The following is an 18,412-nucleotide window of genomic DNA, read 5'->3' on the forward strand; positions in this document are numbered from 1 at the left end:
CTTCCTCTATTCTCTCCCTTCTGAATTTCCTTGTATCTGCATGTAACAGCTTTCCAATGTCATTCTTAAACATATTTCCAACTGTTATCTATCATATTCACTTTTCTTACCATCTAAATCACATTTATATAATTACATCCTAATTTAGTTCTAGGCCTATTTGGTACTTTGAAGTGACTTCTAATTATTTATATTACAATATTTATTCAAATAGTCCTTAAATTTCTTCCAGTCTTCTTGATATTCCTCTTCTTTCTGGTCACGGATTCTTCCAGTCAGGTCAGCTAACTCCAAAAAGTCCATCATCTTCATCTGCCAGACTGAAGTCCGTTCTTAACCTGAAACTGTTCTTAACCTGAGGTACCACTTTAGCTAATGGGGCCTCCCACTGCCGCCGCGCTGCTGCTGCGTGATTTCTGTTCTCATCCTGAGGTAAAGTTCTTAACCTGAGGTACTATTTCTGGGTTAGCGGAGTCTGTAACCTGAAGCGTCTGTAACCTGAGGTACCACTGCACGGGGCTGGCAGGGCCAGCATGAGGAGCAAAATGCGCCCTCGATAAACATGTGCCGAGGCAACAACCCCCCTTGCCCCACCCACCCAGAAATCCCATCATCCCTGAGCACTGGCCATGCTTACTGTAGCTGATAGGAGCTGGAGTCTGAAGCTTGTGGAAGTCTTCCTGTTGTCTACCCTGTTTCTGGAAACATCTGTTTTGCTGCAATTAGAAACAGCATGCTGGAGGTTGAGGTCTGCTCCAAGCAAGGCAATTTGTATGTTATCAAATTATACATTAAGTGACTCAGAAAGCCCGGACCAGACCAATAAAATAATTTGTGAGGTTGCCACCACCATGTGGCTCAGCATCACATGTTGGCACTGAGTGGTATTTGCTCTTTCTACTGAAAGGAGATGCAAGTTTGACAACAGCAACATCAAAAAACCCCACTAATGAATTGTTTACAGTCTGAATTTAGAAGAAGCAGTCTAAGGTGACGAGCAATTGCTGAGGATAATTTGGTAACTGCCTTCTACATTTCTTGGAACTGAAGGCTTATTCCTTCTTCCTGGAAGGATTATTTTCTTGCAAGCATCCTTTGCATACATGTAACAAAGCCAAACATGGAAAGATGCTATCTTTGTCACTTCTGCAGTGTGGCTGCCAGAATCGCCGCTTGGCGGTTCCATCTAGCCTGCCCTGTGACTCTGGGCTAATGGCTTTCCATGGTTTGTTTAGAGTGCTTTTTCCACATTCCTTTCAGAAAATGAGGCTTTGTTTGGCTTTGTTGCTGCTTCCTTGTGTATTAGAGTCTTAGAGATGACATTGTATTGGAAAAGAAATTCTTCATTTAAAAGAACGGTTCATCAAGCTATGGGAATCAGCAACTATAAGTAAAAAAATGAACAAACTTGGATTTTTATAGGCAAGGAATTAGTCAGCCTGAGCAAAAATGCTAAGGTTTGGCTTAGCATGTTGTCCAAACCCAGGTTTTGGGTTAAGCTCTCGGCTCCTCATCCAGGAGCTGTAATCAAGAACAAACCTAGATTGCAGCTTGTGGTCCGTGAGGCGGGAGCATAACCATGAGCCTCAGATTAGACATTTGCCTCCCTCCCCCCCACAAGAAATAAATAAATAAAGCTCATATTTACAGGGAGAGAATGGCAAAAAGAAAATAAATGGCATTGCAAGCTGATGGTCAAAAGTGGTTGAAGCAAAGGGACGAGTGCAACCAGTTTAGCAAACATTTTTAAAAGACAATCTTTTTCATCTGTTTTTAACTCAAAGAATCACCTTTTTTTAAAAAAACGGACCTGCGTTTAATTTCCAATTTACTTAAAGAATTGGAAAATTAATGAGTGAGATGAGTCTGTTACTTAGGTGCCAGTTACGTTGCAGGTTGTGATGGATCTAAATTAGCCAGTAGTACTCGAACCAAAGTGAGTGATGTATGGAAGTGAGAGCTGTACCATAAAGAAGGCTGATCGCCGAAGAATTGATGCTTTTGAATTATGGTGCTGGAGGAGACTCTTGAGAGTCCCATGGACTGCAAGAAAATCAAACCTATCCATTCTTAAGGAAATTAGCCCTGAGTGCTCACTGGAAGGACAGATCGTGAAGCTGAGGCTCCAATACTTTGGCCACCTCATGAGAAGAGAAGACTCCCTGGAAAAGACCCTGATGTTGGGAAAGATTAAGGGCACAAGGAGAAGGGGACGACAGAGGACGAGATGGTTGGACAGTGTTCTCAAAGCTACTAACATGAGTTTGACCAAACTGCTGGAGGCAGTGGAAGACAGGAGTGCCTGGCGCGCTCTGGTCCTTGGGGTCACGAAGAGTCGGACACGACTAAACGACTAAACAACAACAACTCGAACCAATGGCTTCAAGTTATATGAAAGGAGATCCCAAGTAAACATTAGGAAGAACTTTGTGGCATTAAGAGCAGTTCAACAGTGGAATGGACTCTCTCGGGAGGTTGTGGATTCTCCTTCAGCGGAGATTTTTAAGCAGAGGTTGGACGGTCATCTGTTTCGGACGCTTTGGCTGAGTAGGGCTGCCATATTTCAAACATTTCCAGCTTCACAGAATCAGTTCTTTGATCCTATGACATTCCACCATCCCAGAACATCATGCACTGTGTGAAAGGCTTCTGTGGGACTGAATAACTTCAGTCATTCCTGTTGTGGTCTGCTTGGGAAACTCTAATTTAATTTCTTGTAAGATTAACCTTTGCAAAAGATGTGTTGCGTCTCATTAGTGGGGGTTGGATTAAGTCATCTATGAGCTTCATTCTAGCTGTCTTAATCTGTGGAAACATTCTGTTTACTTCATCTGTGGACATCATGTCTAATTTCCATGAAAATCTTTGCTCAATGATGGTCTGTTAATATATATCGCCAACCAGTTGAATAATCCAAGACCATTAAGCAGAATCTCTTATTATTTCCTGATAAAGGTTTTTCATTTGCACCGCCACTTTTCCCAGGAAAACCCACTGTTTACTGCTGAATCGGAACAATCTGCAGGTATTTGTACCAGTTCAATTGTAAACAATGGGTTTTCCTAGGGAAAAGCTGTGGGACAAGTGGAAATGTGGGTGAACTCTAAGTTTGCACTTTGCATACTTTTAGTATATCACCATAAAACTGGGGAGGGTAAAGGAGAGAATAGCAAAACTGGGTCAGTCTACTTTGGCCTGAAATTGCTTGGCCAATTACATATAAAATCTCCCCCGTATACCCAGAAGAGGTTAGAAAGAAGTATCTCATACCCTCCAACATCCTGCTGATAAAAACCAGGATTCTAGTGTTTTGGTCTAGCCCTCTCAATCGTCTTTTGGCCAAAAACACGAGTGCCTTTTGATCTGGCGTCGTGGCACAAGACCAAAAAACAGAACATTCTGGGATCCAATGAGAAGCCAGGATGGCTTCTGTAATCCCAGGGTGTCCCACTCAAATCAGGACTGTTTAGCGGTATGGTATTTCGTCCCACCCACCCCTTCTTATTCCCTACCAGTTCATTCAGTTTGTATACTTGGCAGTAGCTGTTGTTAGGTGGGCCTGTTCCCACAAGTTAATGAACCTGAGGTAAAAACCAGGACATTCTCAGGAAAATGGATTCACCCTAGATGACCTGTCAATGTAAGCATTGTAATCCTTGAGTTAGAAGGAATTACCATTGACAAAACCCTGAGTTATTTCTACTTGACATCCCTTGGGAAACTTTATGATTCCTTTTGTCTTTTCTTGGACAAAAAAATGGGGTTTCACAATATTTATTTGACTGTATTCAATGTGACTCAGTATGTATATGCCAAAAAAGGCAACGGACAAGACAGTGCCAAGACTGTGTTATAAGGAACTGTTGGAGGTGAGATAGGAGTTTATCCAGGAAGTCAGTCCTGCAGGAGTTTTTGGAAATGTAGAGGGTCAGGACTAACTTGCTGCCCAGCCAGTGACTCAGTAGAACAGGATCTCTTTTACAGAAACTACCCCTGTCCAGTCTAGATGGGCAGGTCCTTTCCAAAGACACAGGAACAAACTGCATGTTTACAGGGTCAGCTGTACCCCAGGTGGAGAAATTGAACAGCAGGGAACACAATTACAGTGGTACCTCGGGATAAGTACTTAATTCGTTCTGGAGGTGCGTTCTTAACCTGAAACTGTTCTTAGTCTGAAGCACAACTTTAGCTAATAGGGCCTCCCACTGTCGGCGTGCGATTTCCGTTCTCATCCACATGAATTACAGATTCATCACATCTGTTCTGGGGTGTCTTTTAAGAAGGTCCCTCTGGAGACTAGCTGCCTTGTTTGCGGGAAATCACTGGTGAAGTTGTGTCTGCATCAACAACATAATTAGAATTCAGCTGAGGCTGCAGAATAATTCAGCTGAGGGTGAACCTCTGCACACCTTACCCGGGGAGGAATTCCCATTGTACGCAGTGGGACTTGATTCTGTGGGTAGATCTATGCATGAAGGTAGATGCAGGATAGCTCAGTTGGTAGAGCAGGAGACTCTCAGGGTTGTGGGTTTGAGCCCTGCACTGGGCAAAAAGATTCCCTCTTCGCAGGGGGTTGAACTGGGTGACCCTTGTGGTCCCTTCCAATTTTACAAGTCTATGATTAGATATGAGCATGTAACAAACCCTCATGGACACCTCTTCCAGGAGCCCTTCCATTGTTGTTGTTGTTTGCTCATTTAGTCATGTCTGACTCTTCGTGACACCATGGACCAGAGCATGCCAGGCACTCTTGTCTTCCACTGCCTCCCGCAGTTGGGTCAGACTCATGCTGGTAGCTTTGAAAACACTATCCAACCATGTGCTCTCAATCTTTCCCAACATCAGGGTCTTTTCCAGGGAGTCTTTTCTTCTCATGAGGTGGCCAAAGTATTGGAGTCTCAGCTTCACGATCTGTCGTTCCAGTGAGCACTCAGGGCTGATTTCCTTCAGAATGGATAAGTTTGATCTTCTTGCAGTCCATGGGACTCTCAAGAGTCTTCTCCAGCACCATAATTCAAAAGCATCAATTCTTTGGCGATCAGCCGAAGAATTATGGTCCAGCTCTCACTTCCATACATCACTACTGGGAAAACCATAGCTTTAACTATACGGACCTTTGTTGGCAAGGTGATGTAGCCTTTCCATGTGTCCTTTTTATTGTGCATCCATTATTATTTGTGCTCATGATGCTATTAGGGCCCAATTCCAATGCCATTTATGCCTGCTAATGTTATGTGGTGCTTTCAGTTCCGGTGTATACCCTTTAAAGTCCTGCTGAAATCCGATAACTTTTTGCACCAGGTTATTTGAAGAATTGTCTTGGGGAGGTTGACAAGATCTTTTTCTAAGTCACTACCCTTGCAATATTGTCACTTTAATTTAGTCTTCAGCACATTTTTCCACTTCATACCGCATGACAGAATCTCTGTCTGCTGTGTCTTCCAATATCTCTCCCTGTGGAATTTTGTCACTTTAATCCAGTCTTCAGCACATTCTTCATGATGTCTCCTGCTTTGGCAGGGTTGCTAGTGATGCGCTTGTATTAAATTATCAAATCATATGTCAGCAATGTTCGCAGAGGCCCCAGGGAGGAAATCAGTAGTCTTCACCTCTGTTTTTAATTAACCGCAGGTTGCCATGACGTCTGAACCTGGCTGAACAGTGTTTGACCTTAATTAACTATTATTTATTGGAACTTCAGACCTTGGGTTATGAAGCCACCTTGTTTCAGCAAACCATAGTTAATATTAACCACAGTTTAGGGTGTGTACATATTGCTGAACTCTGATTTATCAAGAAATGCTTCCAACCCCATCACAGAAGGAGAGGGGAGGTGGTTATCATGCAAGATTAAGCTGGCTGCAGCTTGTTCCTATACATAAACCACAGCGTATTACTGTGGCCAAATGCAGCTGTATGCTTTCCCAGTCTGAAATAAAACTTGGATGTCAAAATAGCTTTTATTTGACTTAATAATAGAGGAGGTGCGCAGCCAGGGGAGGAAAGCTTGCCACTGAGAACAGAATATAGGCTCTTTAAACCAGGGATTGCACAAGCAGCTGACCTTTTCATGTGATATAAAAGTATTTTTTATTGTAAAAATTGAATCCACACCTCTAATTTGCTTGCATGACTGCCTCCTCACCAGTTTTAGTTTCAGAGTTTAGCAAAGTTGCCTTTTATAGCTATGTGTTCTATTACCTATCTGGAATGGTGCCCAGGCTAGTCTCATAGACTTTGGGACTTAGGAAACAAAAGGATACCTTGCAATTTTAATGGCCGTTGCTGTAATCCCTCTACATAAATTACTGCAAGAAACTATGTTGATAAGTAGATAGTGCTTGATATGCAGAGCAACTCTCAAACATTTTTCTGGTGCTGGTAGCTTAATTGTGGTGTGACCTATGATTAAGCACAGCGGGTTCTTCACAAAGGCCCAGTAATGCTCAGTCAAGTGGAGGGATGGTGGAGAGAGCTGGTTCAGTGCTCATTTAAAGATGAATCTACTTAATTCACCCTTCCTGAAACAATATGTAAACTGAAACAGGGTCATCCTTTGAAATTCAGACTTCTCTGAATTTTGCAACGCAGTTCTCCAACAAAGTAAGGTAAAGGTAAAGGGACCTCTGATCATTAGGTCCAGTCATGACTGACTCCGGTGTTGCGGCGCTCATCTCGCTTTATTGGCCAAGGGAGCCAGTGTACAGCTTCCGGGTCATGTGGCCAGCATGACTAAGCCGCTTCTGGCAAACCAGAGCAGCGCACGGAAATGCCGTTTACCCTCCCGCCGGAGTGGTACCTATTTATCTACTTGCACTTTGACGTGCTTTCGAACTGCTAGGTTGGCAGGAGCAGGGACCGAGCAACGGGAGCTCACCCCGTCACGGGGATTCGAACCGCCGGCCTTCTGATTGGCAGGTCCTAGGTGCTGTGGTTTAACCCACCGAATTTTGCAAGGCAGTTCTCCAACAAAGTAGTGCGTAACAAAATGTATGCACTGCGGGAAAGTGCACAGATTCATGAAAAGAATGTCAAAAAATACATTATATGTGATTGCTTGCAATGATTGTGTATTGTACAAAAATCACATATGAGGAGAAATTTGCACTAAACTGCTGGAGACTTTTCATGGTGACTTTTTTTAAAAAAAAGAAAATGAATTTGCAATCAGATGAGGAAATGTGGGGAAATGAACTTCAGGTGGGAAAATGTGAACTGTTGAGAAACTACAGATTCACGTGTCCTTCATCAGGTATAGTTTGGCAGGGAATTTATGCTTCATCTTTTTCAAAATGCAAGTGCAGAGGAGATTGCATTCTGAAGCAGAAGGCTGTTATAGGCCGAGGAGGAACCCAACTCCTTTCCCCCCCAAAAAAAATTTTTTATTGGTTTTCACAATCATAACCTTATTAAAATTACACTTGTTAACATTGTTAACATTCCCCTTGGTTGAATTTCAATGCATATCCTTTTAACGGTTTTCCAAATCAGAGTTCTTATAAACTTAACTTAGTCACTTAACATCATTTTATCTTTTCAATTCGGTATTAAACATATTAATTCATCACTTAACTTATGTAGAATCCTAAGCCGATCTAGTACCTGCAAGATTTTTCGAATTAGTTTAACTTAACATATTTAACTAAATAATCATTAAATTTTGTCCATTCTTCCCGATACTCCTCCTCCTTCTGGTCGCAGACTCTTCCGGTTAGGTCGGCTAGCTCCGAAAACTCCATCATCTTCATCTGCCATTCTTCTACAGTTGGTAGTTCTTGCATTTTCCACTTTTTAGCTAGTAAAATCCGAGCAGCAGTTGTGGCATACAAAAATAATTTAACATCTTTCTTGGGCAATTCCAGACCCATTATTCCAAGAAGAAGGCCTTCTGGTTTATATTTCAACAATTTTTTCAATTCATTATAAATCTTTTCCCAGAAGTCTTTCACCTTGGGGCAGGTCCACCAACTCCTTTCCCCGGAGCAGCTTTTTAAAAAAACCCTCCTCTTTCAAACTGTTTCTACCCATCCCTGCCTTTCCATTTAAGATTACAGCCTTTTGTAATCTCACTGTTAGGAACAATCTGCATGTCACAAAAGCATCACATGTAACTCCCAGGGGATGTGTTCATTTTGTAGACACCTGTGTTCATTCAGATATTCAGCTGTGGTTTACTGTGGCCTTTGGCTACAACTCTGCATTTTACTTGAACCCATAACTCAAGAGGAGAGCCTTTCCCACTAGCAATATTTTCTGTGTCCTTTAGACTTTGGCCTCACCAGTCACTATGGCAAAGTTTATAAAACTTCCATAAACACCTTCTCAACCAAAGTTCATTGAGCATATTTGCTGAGTTGAGGTTTGAGTTCAAAGAGGGAAACGTCTCAGCAATAAGTCCTGAGGAGTAAATGGGACGAGTCGTGGACACTCAGTCCTGCAAGAGTGATTTGCTGTTATTCTTCACATTACTGAAAAGACCACAAGCCAGACCACTGAACCTGCTTAAAAAGCAAACTTGAAACCTTGGATTTCTCCATTCTACTATCATTCATTTTCTCCTTTGGTCTCTTTAGTTCCTAGAGGAAATTTAAGAGGAAGCACATCGCACAACATGATGGAATTTGCTACCATGAGATGTAGGTGGTGACAGCCACCATCTTAGATAGCTCTGAAAGATGATTCAATAACTTCATGGCAGATAAGACTATGAATGGCTGCTAGTCATGGTGATTTTATAACCTCCAGTGTCATGATGGCTGTATCGTCTCCAGTTTTAGAGGTCATATGCCTCTGAATTTCAATTGCTGGGGATCACAGGCTGCATATTGAAGCATCTTTCTTAAAAAAAACAACTGGATCAGAAATTTGTTAAATATAAATAAACCTTGTAATGTCTGGTTTGTTCTCAGGCAACTGCAAAAGTACGACTGTGGAGACTTCGAAATGAACATCACTTTGTTTGGTATCTTGCCTGACCTTTACTATATGGCCCCAGAAAAGTTTGCAACAATAGAATACACAGTTATGAAACAGTGAAAACCAAAGAACAAGGAAACTGTAAAAACAATTTTTAAAAAACCAGTGCAGTGTCTAAAACAACTAAAACTATTCCATATTTAAAGACGATGCAAAAACTTGAAAACAATTGCGTATATAAAAAGTTTAAAAAATAGTTCCAAATATATATATGGTCCAATACAGATGCAGACTGGGATAAATATCTCCACTTACAAGGTTTCTTAAAAGAGGAAGATCTTCAGCAGCTGCCAAAAAGTCAACAGAGACGACAGCTGTCTAATGTGTAGTCGGAAGGGATTCCAAAAGACAGATGACTCCACACTAAAAGCCCAATTCCTACGTCATACAGAACGGACCTCCAGATGAGATGCAGAGTGCCGTGATCAACTGAGTATATGAGGGGTGAGGCAATATTTTAGGTACCTTGGTCCTAAGCTACATCAGGCCTTGTACGCCAGTACCAGCACTCCTCCTAAGTACCGTATTTTTCGCACCATAGGACGCACTTTTTCCCCTTCAAAAATGAAGGGCGAATGTGTGTGCGTCCTATGGAGCGAAGACAGCATAGCCCCGCAACTCTCTCCCGGCTGGAGAGGTGACACACAGCTATGGCAGGAGCCTCTATAGCCGCGCGCCATCTCTCCAACCGGGAGAGCGTGTGCGGGGCTAAAGAAGCCCCCAGCGACCCTCTCCCGGCTGGAGAGGTGACACGCAGCTATGGCAGGAGCCTCTATAGCCGCGCGCCTTTGCGCTGCTCCCCCACCTGCTCTTTGGGGCTGGTGGTGGGCTTCCCCCCGCCAGCCCCAAAGAGCAGGTCGAAAGGAACCTGAAGCCTGGAGAGTGAGAGGGGTTGGTGTGCACTGACCCCTCTCCCTCTCCAGAATTCCAAGGTAGCCGCCTGAAGGCGTCTGAACGCACCTTAAACGGCACCTTGTTTTAGAGGGGGAAAACAAGAGGGGGAAAATTCTCCCCCTCTCTGCGCAGCGCCTCCTGCCGCTTCACTGAAGGGGCGCTGGGCAGAGAGGGGGAGAATTTTTTTTCCTTGTTCTCCCCCCTCTAAAACAAGGTGCGTCCTATTGTCCGGTGCGTCCTATGGTGCGAAAAATACGGTAATCTTTAAATATATAATAGCCCCTCTATAGGAGTTTGAGCTTGGCAACTTCTTACATGAAGATTCTTTTAAAAACCGAAACATCCACCTCCCCTTCAAATGGTCTGGCAGTCGCTTAATTCAGTACTGCTGAAGAACAGCTCTCTCGTTGTGGCAGAACTGCAAGCCTGAAGCATACTTGGATTGGATTTAATTTTTTAATAGCAAAATAGAGGGAGGCTTTCATACAGAGATCCACTTAAGGGAGGGAATGTTTGAGCAAACAGCAGTCAGATGTGCCTGGTGGCTGTTGCTAAGAACTGGGCATGTTTGCGCTTGTAAAAAGGCACCTGGTCTTTCACAGCCTACCTTCTCTCTCTTTCCCCCTCCCTTCCAATATTTTCTCAGTCCTCTGGATCTAATCTAAAGTTTATGAGGCTGGGCATGGCAGGAGGTCATTGTGCAAAAATGGCTTTTTAAATAGCCGGCAGGAATAGCTGGCCATTTATGGATCTGTTTGCTGCTAGTTGGCATTAGACAGCTAAATTATGCAAATGCATCCCCAGCAGAACCGAACATGCAAATTGCACACAACTTACAATATTATTAGGTTGTGTAAGTTGCCCCCACTGAGGCAGTTCCGTTCCTTACTGCAAAACAATGCAACAAGAGGAAGGGGAGAAGAAAATGTATCTAACTATTTTTGTGAGGTTTTTATTGTACAGTGGTACCTCAGGTTACACACGCTTCAGGTTACAGACTCCGCTAACCCAGATATAGTACCTCGGGTTAAGAACTTTGCTTCAGGATGAGAACAGAAATCATGCTCTGGTGGCGCGGCAGCAGGAGACTCTATTAGCTAAAGTGGTGCTTCAGGTTAAGAACAGTTTCAGGTTAAGAACTGACCTCTGGAACGAATTAAGTACGTAACCAGAGGTACCGCTGTAAAAAAATAATGACATAGTAAACTTTCTCAGGCGATAGACTTCTTCAATACTGAGAAAAGTGAGGTGGGAAAAGTCAGTTAAAAGCTAACCAAGGGGGGGAAGGCATTCTGAAGTTCTTAATCACAGCAAGTTCCTTATACCATTAGTCCATCTAGATCCATTTTCCCCACACTGATTGGCAGCAACACTCCAGGTTTCCCCAGCCCTACCTGGAGATCCTATGACAAGGCAGATGCTCTACCACTAAACTACAGCCCTTCCTTACCCTTTTAAAAGATCAAACTAGTATAATAATAATAATAAATAATAGGACACTAAAATACAATAACCTATTAAACATTAAAAGCTTTCCTAAACAGTGCTGCCTTTAGATGTCTTCTAAAGGTTTGGTAGTTATTTTTCTCTTTGACATCTGATGGGAGGGCGTACCACACATGGGTGCCACTACTGAGAAGGCCCTCTGCCTGGTTCCCTGTAACCTGGCTTCTCGCAGCGAGGGAACTGCCAGAAGGCCCTCGGCGCTGGACCTCAGTGTCCAGGTAGAACGATGGAGGTGGAGATGCTCCTTCAGGTATACTGGGCTGAGGCCGTTTAGGGCTTTAAAGGTCAGCACCAACACTTTGAATTGTGCTCGGAAACACAAGGAACAGTATGGTGGGTGTAGGGCAGAGGTTGGTCCAAGGCTCCCTCGACCAACTACATTCATTCTGCAGCACCCCTGTGGGGCTCAGGACCCCTTGCCTGCAGAGCTGGCAGCCTCTCACCCTTTTGCGAACACGCTCCCATGTGAAGTGTTCCCTCAGCTTCCCCTCTCCTTGGGAGTCCTCTCAGCAGCCACCCTTGGTCTCTGAGCTTCAGAGGAGGGAGAGAAGGAAAGGGACAGAGGCCAGTGTTGCCCGCGGCACCCCTGTCTATCATTCAAGGCACCCCAGGGTGCCACAGCACACTGGTTGAAAACCACTGGTGTAGGGTGCACCTGCTGCTGCTTCCTTGGCCCTGTTGCCTCTTCAGCTCCCATCACCTCCTTCTCCCAGTCTTCTCCCTTTTCTACTCCTAACCACTCATCGTCGTCCCACCACCAATCCCCTGGCTCTGAGCTGTCTTCCCTTGGGGGTTCCCCAGCAGCTGCATGCCGCCAGTCCATGACAACAGAAATCTGAACCAGATAGGTCACTGGCCTGATCCAGCAGGGTTTTCTTATGTCCCTAAGTTGTTTTTCTGAACTCTGTATCACATAATCTTTCAGCTCAGGCTACATCAGGCGAGATTGCTCAAGCCTTTGTCATAACATAAACACAGCTTATCATATTCCATTTTTATGGCATCTACTATACACAAAGAGGCTCGCTGCACACACAAGACTTGCACGCACAAGGTGCTTCTGTCAACTAACCCGGTTTCGCAGTGTGTTGTACTTTTGGGGCGAAAAGCTGGATTTCTTATCCTTACCACCCAGTTTATTGCAGGGGTGCTAAACACACTGAGATCTGGTAACTTATTGTTTGAGTTTCCCAACCCTGGCCTTATATGGTTTGCGTAGAGTGTCCGGGGTGGTTGTAAAAACTCGTCTTGATATGAATAATGTTCTGGTGTAATGGCTGAAAGATCTCAGCCGTTTCCCAATGCACTCTTTGCCCTTTCTCTAGCCACTGACCCTTGCACTGGTAACTTACTTGTGCGTGGAAAAGGAGAGAAGGGTTATCGCTTCAAGGGGGGTGTAGGACAGAGGAAGAAAGAGGTCAGCAGAGAACTGTCATTTTCTGAGCACTGGGAAGAGGGAGTTCCCCTGTGATCCCCAAACGAAGTAGCCTGTTGCTGTAGACCAACATCGTGCCTGTCGCAAACACCAGCTGTGGAAACAGATCAGGGAGAAGTTCTTGCTATGACAAGTGGCCATTGCCATAGAATGAATAGGGGTAGGTGTGTTTCCTAACCCAACCTGTGCATTAATTGCTTGCTGCATGGTAACTATAACTTTGCACCTGGCAAGGACTCGGCTGGGCAGGGGGTGGCACACATTGAGCCTTCCGGTGCACATGAGCCCTCTAGAGGACAGGAGAGTGCACTGCATTTGAAGTGAAACGGGATTAAGGATACGAGTCCTTGCATGTGTGTGTGTTAAGTGGAATCTTTGTGTAATAAAAGAACAGTGAAAATTGTAAGCCATGGCCATGTGAATACCCAGTTGCATTCATGAGCCAGCAATATATCTATAAAGTGGTATCTCGGGTTACATACTTAATTCGTTTCAGAGGTCCGTTCTTAACCTGAAACTGTTCTTAACCTGAAGCACCACTTTAGCTAATGGGGCCTCCTGCTGCCACCGGGCCGCTGGAGCACGATTTCTGTTCTCATCCTGAAGCAAAGTTCTTATCCTGAAGCCCTATTTCTGGGTTAGCGGAGTCTGTAACCTGAAGCGTGTGTAACCTGAAGCGTATGTAACCCGAGGTACCACTGTACAGTGGTACCTCAGGTTACATGCGCTTCAGGTTACAGACTCCGCTAACCCAGAAATATTACCTTGGGTTAAGAACTTTGCTTCAGGATGAGAACAGAAATCGTGCAGTGGCAGCAGGAGGCCCCATTAGCTAAAGTGGTGCTTTAGGTTAAGAACAGTTTCAGGTTAAGAACAGACCTCCAGAACGAATTAAGTACTTAACCTGAGGTGCCACTGTATTTATTTTGCTCCATTTCCCATTCATTTCTAATCTCTAAGGCCATTTCCAGACTGTCACTGTTTTCGGACAGGACTCGATCCCATACTAGCAAATTCAAGTTGCACAATGAAATCTCTGGTGTAAAAAACCCACTTCCTCCTAAAAGCAGACTTTTTGCAATAAGGAAAGTGACAAGAAATGGCACGGAGAAGCATGGAACAATTACTGCTTTGATGCAACATCAACATGTAGGAGTGAATGCTCATCAAATAGCCATTGTCACCTAACTTCCCTCCCATCACATCAGGATGAATGCTCAATAAACATATTTTCTGGGAGCGCCCTGTATCTGTCTGTCTATCTAATTATGTCATTTCAAATGATGCTTTGCAAATCTTCGCCATTTGCAATCAATGTGACTCTTGTGAAATGGGGAAACCCAGCCAGATGGGAGGAGTATAAATAATAAAATTGTTGTTGTTGTTGTTGTTGTTAAGTCAAGTCCTTTAAGTGAACTTCACATATGGTTTGTGCCAGAAAAGTCTGAGTGAATTCAATAGGAATGTTCAGAAATATCTGGATTGTAAATTTTATGGTCCCTGTGTTTTGTATATAAAATGAAATTGCCTTTCATAAAGTCAAGGAGCTAGAACACACACATAAATCTCAGTTTCCTCTATTTCAGTTTTTCTCTTCTCTCCCATTATAAAGAGGAAACTAAACAAAATATAATGTAATCCTGTATCTGTCTACTCAGAAGTAAGCTCCAGTGAGGGTCCTGGGGCTTACTCTAGATTAGTGTAGGATTGCAGCCTTGGGGTGTTTTTGTTTTCCTCTAAGGGACAAATCATTGCACATCATAAATCAACAAAGCTTTATATAAGCCCATGGAGTTTCTCCCCTGCCACCAGTCCCATCTACTTTTGAAAAAGAAAATGAAGTTCTTTGACTTAAACATAAATATTCAAAAAGCTTTCCCTCCTCCTTTCTAGGTAGTCATCTGATTTGGCAGGCCCCCCGTGAAAAATCTGAAGATGAACAAGCACATTAATCCGGTAAGTAGGCTGGTTTCTTATGTATTCGTGATGGGCACTATTTGCATAAGTACAGAAAGATGCCTTGGTCATACATTTGCACGGTAGAGTCTTTATACAAAGAACGCTTGTATGCACTCATGAAATGCGGAAATCACCAGACATATCACCCCACTGACTTCTGTAGCATGGGGATTGAGATGCACATGTTGAGATCACCTGAGAATCAATTCATTCATTATCAGCTTTGGAGGACTCTTTTACCTGCCTCTTGTCCCTGATGCGCATATATATATATAGAAAAAAGGCAAAAAGAAAAAGAAAGAAAAATACATGGAATTGTAATACAATACAAAATATGAGTATATAAGTAATGCAGTTATGCAAACTAATGTAAAACTAGTAACACAACTTTATATTTTTTAATAAATGCATTCCAAATATCATTGTATTTATCTATACACAATCTGCATCTAAAAGCAATCCGTTTGTCTATTGCAAGAGTTGTCATATATTCTATCCATTGATCAAAGGGTGCCATAGTATTATCTTTCCAGCAAATCAATCTATCCAGCTCTAAATGAGGAGGAATATACACTTCCTGGTTTAGTATCGATGCTGAACAAAACAGGTGAAGATTGTGCATCATTGACCTTCCTGATGTACGCCATTTCTAGTCATTTCTAGTCATCGAACGAAAATTCAGATTTATAGATAGCAGTCATTGCCAGTGGTCACAGAGGCAGATAGGGTAGAAGACAGGGAGGTCACCAGTAGGTGGCGCCTGAGGAACAACAACTCCTCTTAATTTTGTCCCCTTCTCTCTGTTGAGTTCTACAAAGGTAGTGCTGAGACTGAGTAGGAGGAAGCTGACTAAAGAGGGGAAAGAAACTCAAGCAATGCTTTAGTTTAGTTTAGTTTTATATCACCCTTTCTCCAAAGATCCCAAGATGGTGTACAACATTAGGAACACAATGTTGGGAAACAAGCAACTTGTGGCCCCGGTTTCCTGTGAAGAACAAATTCACTTTCCCCGCCCAATGCTGCTTTTGATTGCAGCCTGGTTCTATTGTTCCGTAGCACTGAATGGAAGCCATTAAGAATTACACCTACTCATTTTTAAATAGCCCTGCCCATTTATTCATGTTCCATTTCTTGATTATGTCACAGTGTGACACAGGTATGCAACAAAGACACAGAACTCAGGAACGAATGGAACGCTAAGTACCAGGCAAGGGCTCACTGACACTGGTACTTGTCCCATGCCAATCATAATAATAAAACTAAGAATGATAACACTGCCCATCTGACTGGGTTGCCCCACCACTCTGGGTGGCTTTCATCAGATATCAAAACATAATTAAAAAAAATCTTTAAAAAAACCTTCCCTCTACAGAGAAAGCACGGGTCCGAGCCTTTGGACTAGATGACCCTTATTCTCCCTTCCAACTCTGCAATTCTAGGAGTTTCCAATAACCATACTGCCTCCAACTGTGGAGGTAGATCATAGCCATCATGGTTGGGAGTTAAACCACCTCTCTCCATCTGCATTGGCCCCGGTCCAGACCACCCTTTTTAAAATGTATTTAAAAACTGTTGTTGCTGTAAATCAGGGGTCAGCAAACTTTTTCAGCCATGGGCCAGTCCACTGTCCCTCAGGCCTTGTGGGGGGGCCAGACTTTATTTTGGAAAAAAATATGAACGCATTCCTATGCCCCACAAATAACCCGGAGAATTCATAGCTGTCAACGTTTCCCTTTTTTAAAAAAGGGAAATTCCCTTATTCCAAATAGGATTCCTCACAAGAAAAGGGGAAAGTTGACAGCTATGCCAGAGATCCATTTTAAATAAAAGCACACATTCTACTCATGTAAAAACACCAGGCAGGCCCCACAAATAACCCAGAGATGCATTTTAAATAAAAGCACACATTCTACTCATGTAAAAACACACTGATTCCCGGACCGTCCACGGGCCGGAATGAGAAGGCGATTGGGCCGTATCCGGCCCCCGGGCCTTAGTTTGCCTAGCTACCCATGCTGTAAATGTTGCACTTAAAGAGGCGTGTTTTGAGGAGAGACTTGAAGGAGGAGGGAGACATGGAAGGAGGCTGAGGGGCATACTAAGCAGTTGTCTGTGGGTGGAATTAGTTTTTGGGGTGGGCTCTTTGTTCTCCAACAACTTCCACTTTAAGAAAATAAATACCGAGAGGTGGGACACAAAGAGATTTGGAAAGTGACTAATACAATGTTCAGGAACATACGACCGAATTTGAAAGCAAAGAGACAATTAGCAAATGGAAATTAAAGACACTAAGTGCTCAAATAGAAAAAAAACACACACACAATACAGAATAGTGCTATTGAAAAGAACAGTAATTGCACAGGGAAGTTATTAGTGCCTAATATATGCCTGATTCAAAGTATCATCCCACAGACCACATATTGCATGATTGCATTATCTTGTCTGTGTTTTCAAGTCGGCCTGATTCAAATTAAAAGGAATAAATCAGGAACAGAGGCTTCCCTGCTAGGAAGTGGAAAGTAGTCTTCTAGACTCTAAGGGGCCTTCTCTTTTAATTAAATGGGAAAGGAAGGGCTGTGCATAACCGAAGCAATTACAGTGTGCTGGTCCTGTGGGCTAACCGAGAGGCGAGGTCTGAGTCCAGTTCGAGGTCAATGGTGCGGTATGGAGGCTGTCCGTCAAAGCTGTAGCTGGGTCCAAGACGGGGAGTCGGGTGGGGTCAGGAACTCTGGCAGAAGAGCAGGACAGGGTGCAGGCAGGAACAGGCTAGCAACAACGTTGCTCCCGCAACCTGGGACTGGGGCTGACTGGCTTTTATCTGCCCCGAGGCATAGGGCGGCCCCAATCCTCTGGTGACTCACCTCTCCTGGCCTGGAGGCGAGCACTCCTCCTGAGGGAACTTAGTTCCCTCCGCCTCTCTGCCCTGAGCCTCTGCAGCTCAGGAGAGGCTGGAGGGTTACCGGACCCAGACGCAACCTCCTCTTCCCCTGACGGGGCTGAGAGTGGAGCAACTGCAGGCAATGGGTCCTCCATCACCTCAGGGGCCAGAGCAGACTCAGCTGGTGCCTGCACCCAAGGATCCAGCACAGGTGAGGACCCTTCAGGCTCAGGCCCCAGCCCGGCTCAACTGGTTCTGGAGGCGGGGACTCCTGTGCAGGCTGGGATTCCTCAGGTTCAACCTCTGAGTCCAAATCCCAGGCCATCACATACAGACAAAAACCTGTACAGCCCAATATGTTGCAAAAAGCTGTGTTTGCTCAGTGGGTTGTGTCACCAGTGCACACACCCCTTGTTGTCTTGGTGGTGCCTGGTATTTGTGGGGAATGGTCATGCCCGATTTTCTAACTACACACGATTCGGGAACTCTAGCCCATTCTGTTGTTTTTGCTTATGAAGCACCCGAATGCCACCCAGGTCCAACGAAATCTAAAATGGCAGCCCTGCTTCCAGGGATTGTTTGCGAAGACTTGCCCAGCAGAAACTCGAGTTCCTGTCTTCTGTGTCTGTGAGCAAAGGGAAGGGAAAGGAAGACAGTGGAAGGAAAGGAGCAGAAGAATCAAATCAACTGCCCTTGCACATATTGAGTAGAACGTACATTCCACTTGCCTCAAACGTTGTGGCACCTATCAGATACCACATGCA

General features: G+C 44.0%; 1 protein-coding gene across 2 annotated transcripts in view; it reads left to right on the plus strand.

Annotated features, from left to right (window-relative positions):
* The window catches only part of PRLR (prolactin receptor), a 117,419-nt gene that overhangs the window by 72,458 nt on the left and 26,549 nt on the right, over positions 1-18,412 (plus strand). For both annotated transcript variants that reach the window (XM_077936432.1, XM_028749203.2), the window contains exon 2: positions 14,705-14,767. The gene's annotated coding sequence lies outside the window, so the exon portion shown is untranslated. The remainder of the gene's footprint in view (positions 1-14,704; positions 14,768-18,412) is intronic.

Source organism: Podarcis muralis, chromosome 11 (genome assembly GCF_964188315.1).
Source record: "Podarcis muralis chromosome 11, rPodMur119.hap1.1, whole genome shotgun sequence".
Taxonomy (NCBI): domain Eukaryota; kingdom Metazoa; phylum Chordata; class Lepidosauria; order Squamata; family Lacertidae; genus Podarcis; species Podarcis muralis.